The sequence below is a fragment of the Leptopilina boulardi genome, unplaced genomic scaffold (genome assembly GCF_019393585.1).
Source record: "Leptopilina boulardi isolate dan_hultmark-lab unplaced genomic scaffold, ZJU_Lbou_2.1 LbouV2_123, whole genome shotgun sequence".
Classification (NCBI taxonomy): domain Eukaryota; kingdom Metazoa; phylum Arthropoda; class Insecta; order Hymenoptera; family Figitidae; genus Leptopilina; species Leptopilina boulardi.
The window spans coordinates 3,003,562-3,019,624 of record NW_026137667.1 but is presented as its reverse complement, the minus strand read 5'-3'; the positions used below and the strand labels follow the sequence as shown (position 1 = coordinate 3,019,624).

At 29.5% G+C, this 16,063-nt stretch overlaps 1 protein-coding gene across 1 annotated transcript in view; it reads left to right on the top strand.

Moving 5' to 3' along the window:
* The window catches only part of LOC127288019 (nudC domain-containing protein 3-like), a gene marked incomplete at its 5' end in the record, with an annotated part of 67,188 nt that overhangs the window by 19,883 nt on the left and 31,242 nt on the right, over window positions 1–16,063 (top strand). The gene's annotated exons all lie outside the window — the stretch shown is intronic.

The window sequence follows — 16,063 nt, the reverse complement described above, 5'->3', positions numbered from 1 at the left end:
AAAAAAGCTGCCATCTATTGGCGCTTACTGTCAAACAACAAACTTTTCTAATTTTTTTTTGACAAAAAATTTTTTGTATCAAATTTTTAATTTGAAAAATAATGAATTCTCTAATTTTATTGAATTATACAAAAGAAATTGATTCTGGAATCAATTTTTGGATTGATTTCAGAATCAATTTTTTTTTTGCAAAAATTTTTTTTTGTAACGTCAAAATTTTTGTTAATTTTAATAATAACTAAAATAATTAAAAACTGTGAGTTTTTCCAATTCTTTATTAATTAATTAAGCGACAAAATTCAAAGTCATTTTTATTATCTTTTTAAATTTAATTAATAAAAAACGTCTGAAAAAAGCTGCCATCTATTGGCGCTTACTGTCAAACAACAAAATTTTTCTAATTTTTTTTTTGACAAAAAATTTTTTGTATCAAATTTTTAATTTGAAAAATAATGAATTCTCTAATTTTATTTTTTTGCAAAAATTTTTTTTTGTAACGTCAAAATTTTTGTTAATTTTAATAATAACTAAAATAATTAAAAACTGTGAGTATTTCCAATTCTCTATTAATTAATTAAGCGACAAAATTTTTAAAACATTTTTATCATCTTTTTAAATTTAATTAATAATAAAATTCATTAAAAAAAACGTCTGAAAAAAGCTGCCATCTATTGACGCTTACTGTCAAACAACAAAATTTTTCTAATTTATTTTTGACAAAAAATTTTTTGTATCAAATTTTTAATTTGAAAAATAATGAATTCTCTAATTTTTTTTTTTGCAAAAATTTTTTTTTGTAACGTCAAAATTTTTGTTAATTTTAATAATTACGTAAATAATTAAAAACTATAAGTTTTTACATTACTCTATTATTGAATTGAGCGAAAAAATTTTTAAAACATTTTTATCATCTTTTTCCCTGTTGAAAATTCCTATGTGAGAACACATATGGGATCCCATCCAGAATCTCTTGTGAGTTCTTATGTGGGTTCCCATACAGGTTCACACATAAGATCCTGTATGAAAAGGTTCCTGGGATGAACTTGCGTGAGAGCTCGCGCATGATCTTATGTCTCTGTAAAAGCAATAACACAGGATCCCATGAGGTTTCCTGTGTAGGTTCCTATATGAACAACACGATAAATAGGAACACACATGGGATCTTATCCGAGATCTTGTATGAGTTCTTACATAGGTTCTCACATATAAGAAGATTAATAGCAGCTTAATAAGATAAAAAGTCATTATTTTCCTTTCTCTGCGAAAAAAAATTTGTTTTAAATAACCTTCTTTTTAAAATTACTGAAATCTCCCGAACCATGGGCATAAAAATATCATTATTTTCTGTTCCAGGTAAAATAATAATTGTTTTTATTAACCTTCTTTTGAAAATTCCTGAAATCTTCCGAACCATGGACATAAGAAAATCATTATTTTCCATTTCCCAAGAGACAAAACTTACTTTACTTAATCTTCTTTTTCCAATTTCCGAAATCTTTCGAACCATGGGCATAAAAATCATTATTTAACATTCTCTTAAAATAAAAATCGTTTTACAAAACTTTCTTTAAAAAATGAACAAAATCTTCCGTACCATGGGCCCATAAAAATCGGTTTTTTCCAATTCCCAAAACAAAAATTTCTTTACACAACCTTCTTTTGAAAATTTCTGAAATCTTCCAAACCATGGGCGTAAAAATCATTATTTTCCATTTTCTAAAAAATAAAAATTGTTTCACAAAACCTTCTTTTTAAAATTTCCGAAATCTCCCGAACCATGGGCATAAAAAATCATTATTTTCCTTTCCCTGCGAAAAAAAATTGTTTTAAATAACCTTCTTTTTAAAATTACTGAAATCTCCCGAACCATGGGCATAAAAATATCATTATTTTCTGTTCCCCGTAAAATAATAATTGTTTTTATTAACCTTCTATTGAAAATTCCTGAAATCTTCCGAACCATGGGCATAAGAAAATCATTATTTTCCATTTCCCAAGAAACAAAACTTACTTTACTTAATCTACTTCTTCCAATTTCCGAAATCTTCCGAACCATGGGCATAAAAAATCATTATTTTCCATTCTCTGCGAAATAAAAATTATTTTAAATAACCTTCTTTTTAAAATTACTGAAATCTCCCGAACCATGGGCATAAAAATATCATTATTTTCTGTTCCCCGTAAAATAATAATTGTTTTTAATAACCTTCTATTGAAAATTCCTGAAATCTTCCGAACCATGGGCATAAGAAAATCATTATTTTCCATTTCCCAAGAGACAAAACTTACTTTACTTAATCTTCTTTTTCCAATTTCCGAAATCTCCCGAACCATGGGCATAAGAAAATCATTATTTTCCATTTCCCAAGAAACAAAACTTACTTTACTTAATCTACTTCTTCCAATTTCCGAAATCTTCCGAACCATGGGCCAATAAAAATAAATATTTTTCATTTCCCGAAAAAAACATTGCTTTACATAACCTTATTTTAAAAATTTTCGAAATCTTCCGAACCATGGGCATAAAAATCATTATTTAACATTCTCTTAAAATAAAAATTGTTTTACAAAACTTTCTTTCAAAAATTTCCGAAATCTCCCGAACCATGGGCATAAAAATATCATTATTTTCTGTTCCCCGTAAAATAATAATTGTTTATATTAACCTTCTTTTGAAAATTCCTAAAACCTTCTGAACCATGGGCATAAGAAAATCATTATTTTCCATTTCCCAAGAGACAAAACTTACTTTACTTAATCTTATTTTTCCAATTTCCGAAATCTTCCGAACCATGGGCCAATAAAAATAAATATTTTTCATTTCCTGAAAAAAACATTGCTTTACATAACCTTATTTTGAAAATTTCCGAAATCTTCCGAACCATGGGCATAAAAAATCATTATTTTCTGTTCCCCGTAAAATAATAATTGTTTTTATTAACCTTCTTTTGAAAATTCCTGAAATCTTCCGAACCATGGGCATAAGAAAATCATTATTTTCCATTTCTCAAGAGACAAAACTTACTTTACTTAATCTTCTTTTTCCAATTTCCGAAATCTCCCGAACCATGGGCATAAAAATATCATTATTTTCTGTTCCAGGTAAAATAATAATTGTTTTTATTAACCTTCTATTGAAAATTCCTGAAATCTTCCGAACCATGGGCATAAGAAAATCATTATTTTCCATTTCCCAAGAGACAAAACTTACTTTACTTAATCTTATTTTTCCAATTTCCGAAATCTTCCGAACCATGGGCATAAAAAATCATTATTTTCCATTCTCTGCGAAATAAAAATTATTTTAAATAACCTTCTTTTTAAAATTACTGAAATCTCCCGAACCATGGGCATAAAAATATCATTATTTTCTGTTCCCCGTAAAATAATAATTATTTTTATTAACCTTCTATTAAAAATTCCTGAAATCTTCCGAACCATGGGCATAAGAAAATCATTATTTTCCATTTCCCAAGAGACAAAACTTACTTTACTTAATCTTCTTCTTCCAATTTCCGAAATCTTCCGAACCATGGGCGAATAAAAATAAATCTTTTTCATTTCCCGAAAAAAACATTGCTTTACATAACCTTATTTTAAAAATTTCCGAAATCTTCCGAACCATGGGCATAAAAATCATTATTTAACATTCTCTTAAAATAAAAATTGTTTTACAAAACTTTCTTTCAAAAATGAACAAAATCTTCCGAACCATGGGCCCATAAAAATCGGTTTTTTCCAATTACCAAAAAAAAAATTCTTTACACAACCTTCTTTTTAAAATTACTGAAATCTCCCGAACCATGGGCATAAAAATATCATTATTTTCTGTTCCCCATAAAATAATAATTGTTTTTATTAACCTTCTTTTAAAAATTCCTGAAGTCTTCCGAACCATGGGCCCATAAAAAACGGTATTTTCCATTTCCCAAAACAAATTGTTTTACCTAAAGTTTTTCGTAAATTTTTGAAATCTTCCGAACCATGGGCATAAAAGTATCATTATTTTCTGTTCCCCGTAAAATAAGTTCAAGTGAACTTTATCCTTTAAAAGATATTAAACAGCATAAGAACTACAAGTAAATTGGTACATGTCGTCAATTAATATTTTTTCCACCATCTCCACGTTGTTTTTATCCGACAGAACAGAATTTCTCAAAGTTAAAATAAAAATATTAAAATTTGGCCGAGTTCAAGTGAACTTTATCTGTTAACGGATACTAAGCAGCATAAGAACTACAAGTAAATTAGTACATGTAAACAAATAATATTTTTTCCACCTTTTCCACGTAGTTTTTATCCGACAGAACAGAAATTCTAAAAGTTAAAACCAAAAAATTAAAATTTGGCAGAGTTCAAGTGAACTTTATCCGTTAAAAGCTATTAAAAAGCATAAGAACTGCAAGTAAATTAGTACATGTAGTCAAATAATATTTTTCACCTTTTCCACGAAGTTTTTATCCGACAGAACAAAATTACTCTAAGTTGACACAAGAATATTAATATTTAGCCGAGTTCAAGTGAACTTTATCCGTTAAAAGATATTAAACAGCATAAGAACTACAAGTAAATTAGTACATGTAGTCCAATAATATTTTTCACCTTTTCCACGAAGTTTTTATCCGACAGAACAAAATTTCTCTAAGTTAAAACAAAAATATTAAAATTTGTCCGAGTTCAAGTGCACTTTATCCGTTAAAAGATATTAAGCAGCATAAGAACTACAAGTAAATTAGTACATGTAGTCCAATAATATTTTCTCCACCTTTTCCACGTAGTTTTTATCCGACAGAACAAAATTTCTTAAAGTTGAAACAGAAATATTAATATTTAGCCGAGTTCAAGTGAACTTTATCCGTTAAAAGATATTAAGCAGCATAAGAACTACAAATAAATTGGTACATGTAGTCAATAATTATTTTTTCCACCTTTTCCACGTAGTTTTTATCCGACAGAACAAAATTTCTTAAAGTTGAAACAGAAATATTAATATTTAGCCGAGTTCAAGTGAACTTTATCCGTTAAAAGATATTAAACAGCATAAGAACTACAAATAAATTGGTACATGTAGTCAATAATTATTTTTTCCACCTTTTCCACGTAGTTTTTATCCGACAGAACAAAATTTCTCTAAGTTAAAACAAAAATATTAAAATTTGTCCGAGTTCAAGTGCACTTTATCCGTTAAAAGATATTAAGCAGCATAAGAACTACAAGTAAATTAGTACATGTAGTCCAATAATATTTTCTCCACCTTTTCCACGTAGTTTTTATCCGACAGAACAAAATTTCTTAAAGTTGAAACAGAAATATTAATATTTAGCCGAGTTCAAGTGAACTTTATCCGTTAAAAGATATTAAACAGCATAAGAACTACAAATAAATTGGTACATGTAGTCAATAATTATTTTTTCCACCTTTTCCACGTAGTTTTTATCCGACAGAACAAAATTTCTCTAAGTTAAAACAAAAATATTAAAATTTGTCCGAGTTCAAGTGCACTTTATCCGTTAAAAGATATTAAGCAGCATAAGAACTACAAGTAAATTAGTACATGTAGTCCAATAATATTTTCTCCACCTTTTCCACGTAGTTTTTATCCGACAGAACAAAATTTCTTAAAGTTGAAACAGAAATATTAATATTTAGCCGAGTTCAAGTGAACTTTATCCGTTAAAAGATATTAAACAGCATAAGAACTACAAATAAATTGGTACATGTAGTCAATAATTATTTTTTCCACCTTTTCCACGTAGTTTTTATCCGACAGAACAAAATTTCTCTAAGTTAAAACAAAAATATTAAAATTTGTCCGAGTTCAAGTGCACTTTATCCGTTTAAAGATATTAAACAGCATAAGAACTACAAATAAATTGGTACATGTAGTCAATAATTATTTTTTCCACCTTTTCCACGTAGTTTTTATCCGACAGAACAAAATTTCTTAAAGTTGAAACAGAAATATTAATATTTAGCCGAGTTCAAGTGAACTTTATCCGTTAAAAGATATTAAACAGCATAAGAACTACAAATAAATTGGTACATGTAGTCAATAATTATTTTTTCCACCTTTTCCACGTAGTTTTTATCCGACAGAACAAAATTTCTCTAAGTTAAAACAAAAATATTAAAATTTGTCCGAGTTCAAGTGCACTTTATCCGTTAAAAGATATTAAGCAGCATAAGAACTACAAGTAAATTAGTACATGTAGTCCAATAATATTTTCTCCACCTTTTCCACGTAGTTTTTATCCGACAGAACAAAATTTCTTAAAGTTGAAACAGAAATATTAATATTTAGCCGAGTTCAAGTGAACTTTATCCGTTAAAAGATATTAAGCAGCATAAGAACTACAAGTAAATTAGTACATGTAGTCCAATAATATTTTCTCCACCTTTTCCACGTAGTTTTTATCCGACAGAACAAAATTTCTTAAAGTTGAAACAGAAATATTAATATTTAGCCGAGTTCAAGTGAACTTTATCCGTTAAAAGATATTAAGCAGCATAAGAACTACAAGTAAATTAGTACATGTAGTCCAATAATATTTTCTCCACCTTTTCCACGTAGTTTTTATCCGACAGAACAAAATTTCTTAAAGTTGAAACAGAAATATTAATATTTAGCCGAGTTCAAGTGAACTTTATCCGTTAAAAGATATTAAGCAGCATAAGAACTACAAGTAAATTAGTACATGTAGTCCAATAATATTTTCTCCACCTTTTCCACGTAGTTTTTATCCGACAGAACAAAATTTCTTAAAGTTGAAACAGAAATATTAATATTTAGCCGAGTTCAAGTGAACTTTATCCGTTAAAAGATATTAAACAGCATAAGAACTACAAATAAATTGGTACATGTAGTCAATAATTATTTTTTCCACCTTTTCCACGTAGTTTTTATCCGACAGAACAAAATTTCTTAAAGTTGAAACAGAAATATTAATATTTAGCCGAGTTCAAGTGAACTTTATCCGTTAAAAGATATTAAACAGCATAAGAACTACAAATAAATTGGTACATGTAGTCAATAATTATTTTTTCCACCTTTTCCACGTAGTTTTTATCCGACAGAACAAAATTTCTTAAAGTTGAAACAGAAATATTAATATTTAGCCGAGTTCAAGTGAACTTTATCCGTTAAAAGATATTAAACAGCATAAGAACTACAAATAAATTGGTACATGTAGTCAATAATTATTTTTTCAACCTTTTCCACGTAGTTTTTATCCGACAGAACAAAATTTCTCTAAGTTAAAACAAAAATATTAAAATTTGTCCGAGTTCAAGTGCACTTTATCCGTTAAAAGATATTAAGCAGCATAAGAACTACAAGTAAATTAGTACATGTAGTCCAATAATATTTTCTCCACCTTTTCCACGTAGTTTTTATCCGACAGAACAAAATTTCTTAAAGTTGAAACAGAAATATTAATATTTAGCCGAGTTCAAGTGAACTTTATCCGTTAAAAGATATTAAGCAGCATAAGAACTACAAGTAAATTAGTACATGTAGTCCAATAATATTTTCTCCACCTTTTCCACGTAGTTTTTATCCGACAGAACAAAATTTCTTAAAGTTGAAACAGAAATATTAATATTTAGCCGAGTTCAAGTGAACTTTATCCGTTAAAAGATATTAAGCAGCATAAGAACTACAAGTAAATTAGTACATGTAGTCCAATAATATTTTCTCCACCTTTTCCACGTAGTTTTTATCCGACAGAACAAAATTTCTTAAAGTTGAAACAGAAATATTAATATTTAGCCGAGTTCAAGTGAACTTTATCCGTTAAAAGATATTAAGCAGCATAAGAACTACAAGTAAATTAGTACATGTAGTCCAATAATATTTTCTCCACCTTTTCTACGTAGTTTTTATCCGACAGAACAAAATTTCTTAAAGTTGAAACAGAAATATTAATATTTAGCCGAGTTCAAGTGAACTTTATCCGTTAAAAGATATTAAACAGCATAAGAACTACAAATAAATTGGTACATGTAGTCAATAATTATTTTTTCCACCTTTTCCACGTAGTTTTTATCCGACAAAACAAAATTTCTTAAAGTTGAAACAGAAATATTAATATTTAGCCGAGTTCAAGTGAACTTTATCCGTTAAAAGATATTAAACAGCATAAGAACTACAAATAAATTGGTACATGTAGTCAATAATTATTTTTTCCACCTTTTCCACGTAGTTTTTATCCGACAAAACAAAATTTCTTAAAGTTGAAACAGAAATATTAATATTTAGCCGAGTTCAAGTGAACTTTATCCGTTAAAAGATATTAAGCAGCATAAGAACTACAAGTAAATTAGTACATGTAGTCCAATAATATTTTCTCCACCTTTTCCACGTAGTTTTTATCCGACAGAACAAAATTTCTTAAAGTTGAAACAGAAATATTAATATTTAGCCGAGTTCAAGTGAACTTTATCCGTTAAAAGATATTAAGCAGCATAAGAACTACAAGTAAATTAGTACATGTAGTCCAATAATATTTTCTCCACCTTTTCCACGTAGTTTTTATCCGACAGAACAAAATTTCTTAAAGTTGAAACAGAAATATTAATATTTAGCCGAGTTCAAGTGAACTTTATCCGTTAAAAGATATTAAGCAGCATAAGAACTACAAGTAAATTAGTACATGTAGTCCAATAATATTTTCTCCACCTTTTCCACGTAGTTTTTATCCGACAGAACAAAATTTCTTAAAGTTGAAACAGAAATATTAATATTTAGCCGAGTTCAAGTGAACTTTATCCGTTAAAAGATATTAAACAGCATAAGAACTACAAATAAATTGGTACATGTAGTCAATAATTATTTTTTCCACCTTTTCCACGTAGTTTTTATCCGACAGAACAAAATTTCTTAAAGTTGAAACAGAAATATTAATATTTAGCCGAGTTCAAGTGAACTTTATCCGTTAAAAGATATTAAACAGCATAAGAACTACAAATAAATTGGTACATGTAGTCAATAATTATTTTTTCCACCTTTTCCACGTAGTTTTTATCCGACAAAACAAAATTTCTTAAAGTTGAAACAGAAATATTAATATTTAGCCGAGTTCAAGTGAACTTTATCCGTTAAAAGATATTAAGCAGCATAAGAACTACAAGTAAATTAGTACATGTAGTCCAATAATATTTTCTCCACCTTTTCCACGTAGTTTTTATCCGACAGAACAAAATTTCTTAAAGTTGAAACAGAAATATTAATATTTAGCCGAGTTCAAGTGAACTTTATCCGTTAAAAGATATTAAGCAGCATAAGAACTACAAGTAAATTAGTACATGTAGTCCAATAATATTTTCTCCACCTTTTCCACGTAGTTTTTATCCGACAGAACAAAATTTCTTAAAGTTGAAACAGAAATATTAATATTTAGCCGAGTTCAAGTGAACTTTATCCGTTAAAAGATATTAAGCAGCATAAGAACTACAAGTAAATTAGTACATGTAGTCCAATAATATTTTCTCCACCTTTTCCACGTAGTTTTTATCCGACAGAACAAAATTTCTTAAAGTTGAAACAGAAATATTAATATTTAGCCGAGTTCAAGTGAACTTTATCCGTTAAAAGATATTAAACAGCATAAGAACTACAAATAAATTGGTACATGTAGTCAATAATTATTTTTTCCACCTTTTCCACGTAGTTTTTATCCGACAAAACAAAATTTCTTAAAGTTGAAACAGAAATATTAATATTTAGCCGAGTTCAAGTGAACTTTATCCGTTAAAAGATATTAAACAGCATAAGAACTACAAATAAATTGGTACATGTAGTCAATAATTATTTTTTCCACCTTTTCCACGTAGTTTTTATCCGACAAAACAAAATTTCTTAAAGTTGAAACAGAAATATTAATATTTAGCCGAGTTCAAGTGAACTTTATCCGTTAAAAGATATTAAGCAGCATAAGAACTACAAGTAAATTAGTACATGTAGTCCAATAATATTTTCTCCACCTTTTCCACGTAGTTTTTATCCGACAGAACAAAATTTCTTAAAGTTGAAACAGAAATATTAATATTTAGCCGAGTTCAAGTGAACTTTATCCGTTAAAAGATATTAAACAGCATAAGAACTACAAATAAATTGGTACATGTAGTCAATAATTATTTTTTCCACCCTTTCCACGTAGTTTTTATCCGACAGAACAAAATTTCTCTAAGTTAAAACAAAAATATTAAAATTTGTCCGAGTTCAAGTGCACTTTATCCGTTAAAAGATATTAAACAGCATAAGAACTACAAATAAATTGGTACATGTAGTCAATAATTATTTTTTCCACCTTTTCCACGTAGTTTTTATCCGACAGAACGAAATTTCTTAAAGTTGAAACAGAAATATTAATATTTAGCCGAGTTCAAGTGAACTTTATCCGTTAAAAGATATTAAACAGCATAAGAACTACAAATAAATTGGTACATGTAGTCAATAATTATTTTTTCCACCTTTTCCACGTAGTTTTTATCCGACAGAACAAAATTTCTCTAAGTTAAAACAAAAATATTAAAATTTGTCCGAGTTCAAGTGCACTTTATCCGTTAAAAGATATTAAGCAGCATAAGAACTACAAGTAAATTAGTACATGTAGTCCAATAATATTTTCTCCACCTTTTCCACGTAGTTTTTATCCGACAGAACAAAATTTCTTAAAGTTGAAACAGAAATATTAATATTTAGCCGAGTTCAAGTGAACTTTATCCGTTAAAAGATATTAAACAGCATAAGAACTACAAATAAATTGGTACATGTAGTCAATAATTATTTTTTCCACCTTTTCCACGTAGTTTTTATCCGACAGAACAAAATTTCTTAAAGTTGAAACAGAAATATTAATATTTAGCCGAGTTCAAGTGAACTTTATCCGTTAAAAGATATTAAGCAGCATAAGAACTACAAATAAATTAGTACATGTAGTCAAATAATATTTTTTTTCCACCTTTTCCACTTAGTTTTCATCAGACAGAACAGAATTTCTCAAAGTTGAAACAAATATATTAATATTTAGCCGAGTTCAACAGCCAAGCTAAACCCACGGTAAACCCACGCAACAGTCGCCGTATGTCCACGGTAGACGCACGCAACATCAACGGTATGCCCACGGAAGATCCACGCAAAAGCCGCGTTATGCCCACGGTTGATCCACGCAACAGCCACGGTATGCCCACGGTAGATCCACGTAACAACCACCGTATGCCCACGGTAGACCCACGCAACAGCCACGGTATGCCCACGGTAGATCCGCCCAACCGCCACGGTATGCCCACGGTAGACCAGTTTTAGAACCAATTTTAGAACTATTTATATAAGCAGTTTTAGCACCACTTTTAGAAGCAGTTTTAGCTCCAGTTTTAGAACCATTTTTAGCACCAATTTTAGAATAATTTTTAGAAACATTTTTAGCACCAGTTTTAGAACCATTTTTATAAACAGTATTAGAATCAGTTTTGCAACTATTTTGAGCAGCAGTTTTAGCTTCAGTTTTTGAACCACTTTTAGCACCAGCTTTAGCACCAATTTTAGAACAATTTTTAGAAACATTTTTAGAAACACATTTAGAAGTATGTTTAGCACCAGTTTTAGAACCATTTTTATCAGCAGTTTTAGCACAAGTTTTAGAATTATTTTTATAAACAGTTTTAGCACCAGGTTTAGAAACATTTTTAGCACCAGTTTTAAAACTATTTTTAGCATCAGCTTTCGCACCTGGTTTAGAACCATTTTTAGAAGCAGTTTTAGCACCAATTTTAGTAATATTTTTAGCATCCACTTTAGTACCAGGTTTAGAACCATTTTTAGAAGGAGTTTTAGTACCAGTTTTAGATCCATTTGTAGAAGCAGTTTTAGAACCATTTTTAGATGCAGTTATAGCACAAGTTTTATAACCATTTTTAGCAGCAGTTACAGCACCAGTTTTATAACCATTTTTAGTAGCAGTTTTACCACCAGTTTTAGAACTATTTTTAGCACCAGTTTTAGCAGCAGTTTTAGAACCATTTTTATAAACAGTTTTAGTAATAGTTAATCTTAATCAATCTAAAATCAATCAATCTTAATCAATCTAAAAAAATCAGTTCTAAAACTGGTTCTAAAACTGTTGCTAAAAATGCTTCTGAAAACGGTTCTAAAACTTGTGCTAAAACTGCTGCTAAAAATGGTTTTAAAACTAGTGCCAAAACTGCTTCTAAAAATGGTTCTAAAACAAATTTTGCACCAGTTTTAGTATTGTTATTTGAAACAGTTTTAGCATCAGTTCAAAGTATGGGGGAAAAAATAACTTTTTTCAAAATTTCTGAACTATGGGCAAAATATGGCGAACTATGGGTGGAAAAAAATTACACAGGCATGAATTTCGCTCTTTTTCATGCTTTCGTGGCGGGGCAGAAATCGCATTTTTTGATTGATTAAGTGTAGCGGGAATAAAATGCTCGCTAGGAGCAGAAAGTAATGGCAGACAGGGAGAGAAATACAACACGAGTCTTCTTGACCGACCAATTTTTTATTCTTATTATTTGGTTTTTCTATAGTCGGGACCGAGGCGCTGCCCCTGGTTCCAGGTGATTATATTTATATTTTGCCGCGAAACTCCTACCTTTGTGGTAAAAAATATCGTGTGTGTCACGGGAAAGAAGCTTTTTTTTACTTGTGTGAAGTTTTTCGCCCGAGCCGAAGAAAAACCAATTTTCTGTCCTTGTCGCACAATATACTATTTTCTAACACACGCACCGAAAGTACACCATTACTTACCTGTGTAACGGGAGAAAAATATGTATTTTCCGACGAGTGGTAATGAAAAATAAAAAAAAAATATTTATGTTTATTGGCCCATAAAGATGATAAAAATGTTTTAAAAATTTTTTCGCTCAATTCAATAATAGAGAAATGTAAAAACTTATAGTTTTTAATTTTTTACGTAATTATTAAAATTAACAAAAATTTTGACGTTACAAAAAAAAATTTTTGCAAAAAAAAAATTGATTCTGAAATCAATCCAAAAATTGATTCCAGAATCAATTTCTTTTGTATAATTCAATAAAATTAGAGAATTCATTATTTTTCAAATTAAAAATTTGATACAAAAAATTTTTTGTCAAAAAAAAATTAGAAAAGTTTGTTGTTTGACAGTAAGCGCCAATAGATGGCAGCTTTTTTCAGACGTTTTTTTTAATGAATTTTATTATTAATTAAATTTAAAAAGATGATAAAAATGTTTTAAAAATTTTTCGCTCAATTAAATAATAGAAAAATGGAAAATCTCATAGTTTTTAATTATTTACGTAATTATTAAAATTAACAAAAATTTTGACGTTCCAAAAAAATTATTCTGAAATCAATCAAAAGATTCATTCCAGAATCAATTTTTCTTTTTTAATCTAATAAAATTAGTGATTTTATTATTTAAAAAAAAAAATCAATTTTTTTTAATAAAATTTATTAATTAATTGATGAATTTTTTTATTTATTTTTATTATTTAGTTTTAAATCATTATTTATTCAGGTGTTAGTAATTTTTTTTTAACTATAAAATGTATACAAGTTAACCCTACTTAACCTGGAATGTTTTTTTTAAATTATTTTTTCTCTACTTACCTTGAGTTAAACAAATCGAAGAAAACATTTGGTATTCCATTTTAGGTTATTTTTCTACACTCACTTCACTTTTTATTTTACATTTAATTTTTTAATTTAATAATTTTGTAAACATTTTCTGTTTACATTTTCAAATTAAAAAAAGAAAATTTCTAGTGACTTTCTCTTAAACTAACCAATCACAACATTTCTTTCAATCGGAAGTCATCCATTTGTTTTTTCACGGAATGCATTACGGATAACCAAAAAACGTAAAAAATATCTTTATTTTTATAATTTTGTAAAAATTTTTTTTTTAATTTTTAACCAAATAGTCCCTCTTAGAATTTTGTCTAGTTTTCTGTGACAAGAGGTTGTTCACATATTATAAATCACCCTGTATATATAGTTTTATCCACTCGAGAAAAATAGACGACAAAAGCGGAAGAACCACGAGAATATTTTCTAAGTGTCACGTTTGTTACATGTTACAACTTCTTGACATTTCTATTGTATCCTCCCTTCCACCCATATGACACGTCCATAAATTCCAGTGAAAGGGTTTTTTTCCCCCTATTTCTATATTTTAGAATTTTGAATTATAAAAAAAAATTCTGTAAATAACTCCCCGTGCAGAAATTCGCCAACCTGGCCCTAACCTGGTTGAAACAGGGAACCGGGGGCCAAACCAGGCACTGGTCGGGCCTCAACCAGGGTTAAATCGAAATACACGGAAAAAAATAGTTCGTGAAACTTTCGTAAACTATAGTAGTTCACTTTTGGACGGGCCCAAAGTTTGGATTTCCAAGATTCCAAACTTGGAAAAAGTTAATGAAAGATTTCCAAACTTTGGAACCGTCCAAAAGTGAAAAACTAGTTTACGAAAGTTTCGCGAACTATTTTTTTCCGTGTAGGTCTTTTTCTGTGGCCCCAATTGGGTTCCCTATTTCATGCGAATATCGAGCTTCCTAACGTGGGCCCTTTCAAAATTTCGGCACTGGTCTCTTTATACCTTATTTCTTGAAATAAAAGGAAAAGAGAAGGGGACGAAAACCCACATGGTATGGTTTTAACCAAAACCTTAATTGGCAAACTTTAGTGTTTAATAATATCAAGGAGTATAGCTAAATTATAGTGACAATGGTGTTCACCAGCATCTAAAACGCGTATGCATTAAACAAGGCGTGATTTGTAAGTCTTCCTTACATAATGAGAGAAGCGGGGTTATACTTAACTATATATAAGGGACGCTGGACGACACGTGTGTCGACACGTGAGTTTCAAACGCGTCGGACTGTGACACTTCAACCCTCCTAGTTACACCCCAGGCCTCTCTTTCCCGAGACCCCCCTTCACCCCCCTTTTTTTTAGACACGAGACTGGCTTCAGATATCGTTATGGCATGCTGCGATAAGAGATGGGGGATTGATAATTTTTTTTTTATATCTTTGTTCTTTAAATGCATATTCAAATCCGCATTCATCTCAAAAGAGACAAAAAAAAATCTAAATTTAAGAATTTTTAAAAGAAATTCTAAATTTAAAATTAATTTTAGAATGGTCCATTTGCAAAAAAAATTAGAATCTAAAATTTGAGAATTTCTGGATTTAAAATCCTAATTTTTTTGCGAAATGGACCATTTTTTCTGGCATGTGCGGGTTTATAGCGTTAAAAAAATGGTTTTCCTCGAAATCGATTCAAGTGCCGAGTAGGATCGAAAGGATTTTGTCCCATCGTTTTTCGAGGGGATTTTTCTTTCTAGGCTCGCAATGCAAACGAACCCTCGGGACGATTTGTCTCTACAGCACTCCCAAGGGACCAGAAGGAATACATTCTGTGTTCCGGAGGCGGGTGCGCATCTGTCGCATCCTATATAGGATTCGAATTTTATACTCGAAAAAAACCTTATCTTGTCACTATTTCATGTTTTTCAATGTAAATTTACCAATATAATACAAACATTGGTATATTTATATATTAAATATTACTCAAACATTTAAAATTTCATTCTATTTGATTTTATTTTTATAAAAAAGAAATTAAAAAATTCTTCTTTCTTAAAGAAACTTTTTTTTTAAAGAAAATTAAACTATATCTTGAAGAAGTAAAAGCGTGCAAACAAAGTGACAAGATACGGGAATTGATCACGCATGTAACATATATATATATATATATATATATATATATATATAAAATCACATATAGGGACATGGATGGATGCAAGCAAGGAAAACTCCGTCGGGAATATGGGGATATATCTAGGCCTTGATCCCGTAGTCTATGCCTTGCAGCCGCTCGTAAACTGCACCCTCTGGCAAAAACACATTAAAATCGAATTGACCAGATGTCCAGAAACCGAATCCCAGGACTATAACAACACCCGTCTGTCTAATGATGTTAGGCCAATGCTCAAAACGCCGTCACAGTAGCACACTCGATTCGCGATTACACTCATTCTTCAATACTGTGGCT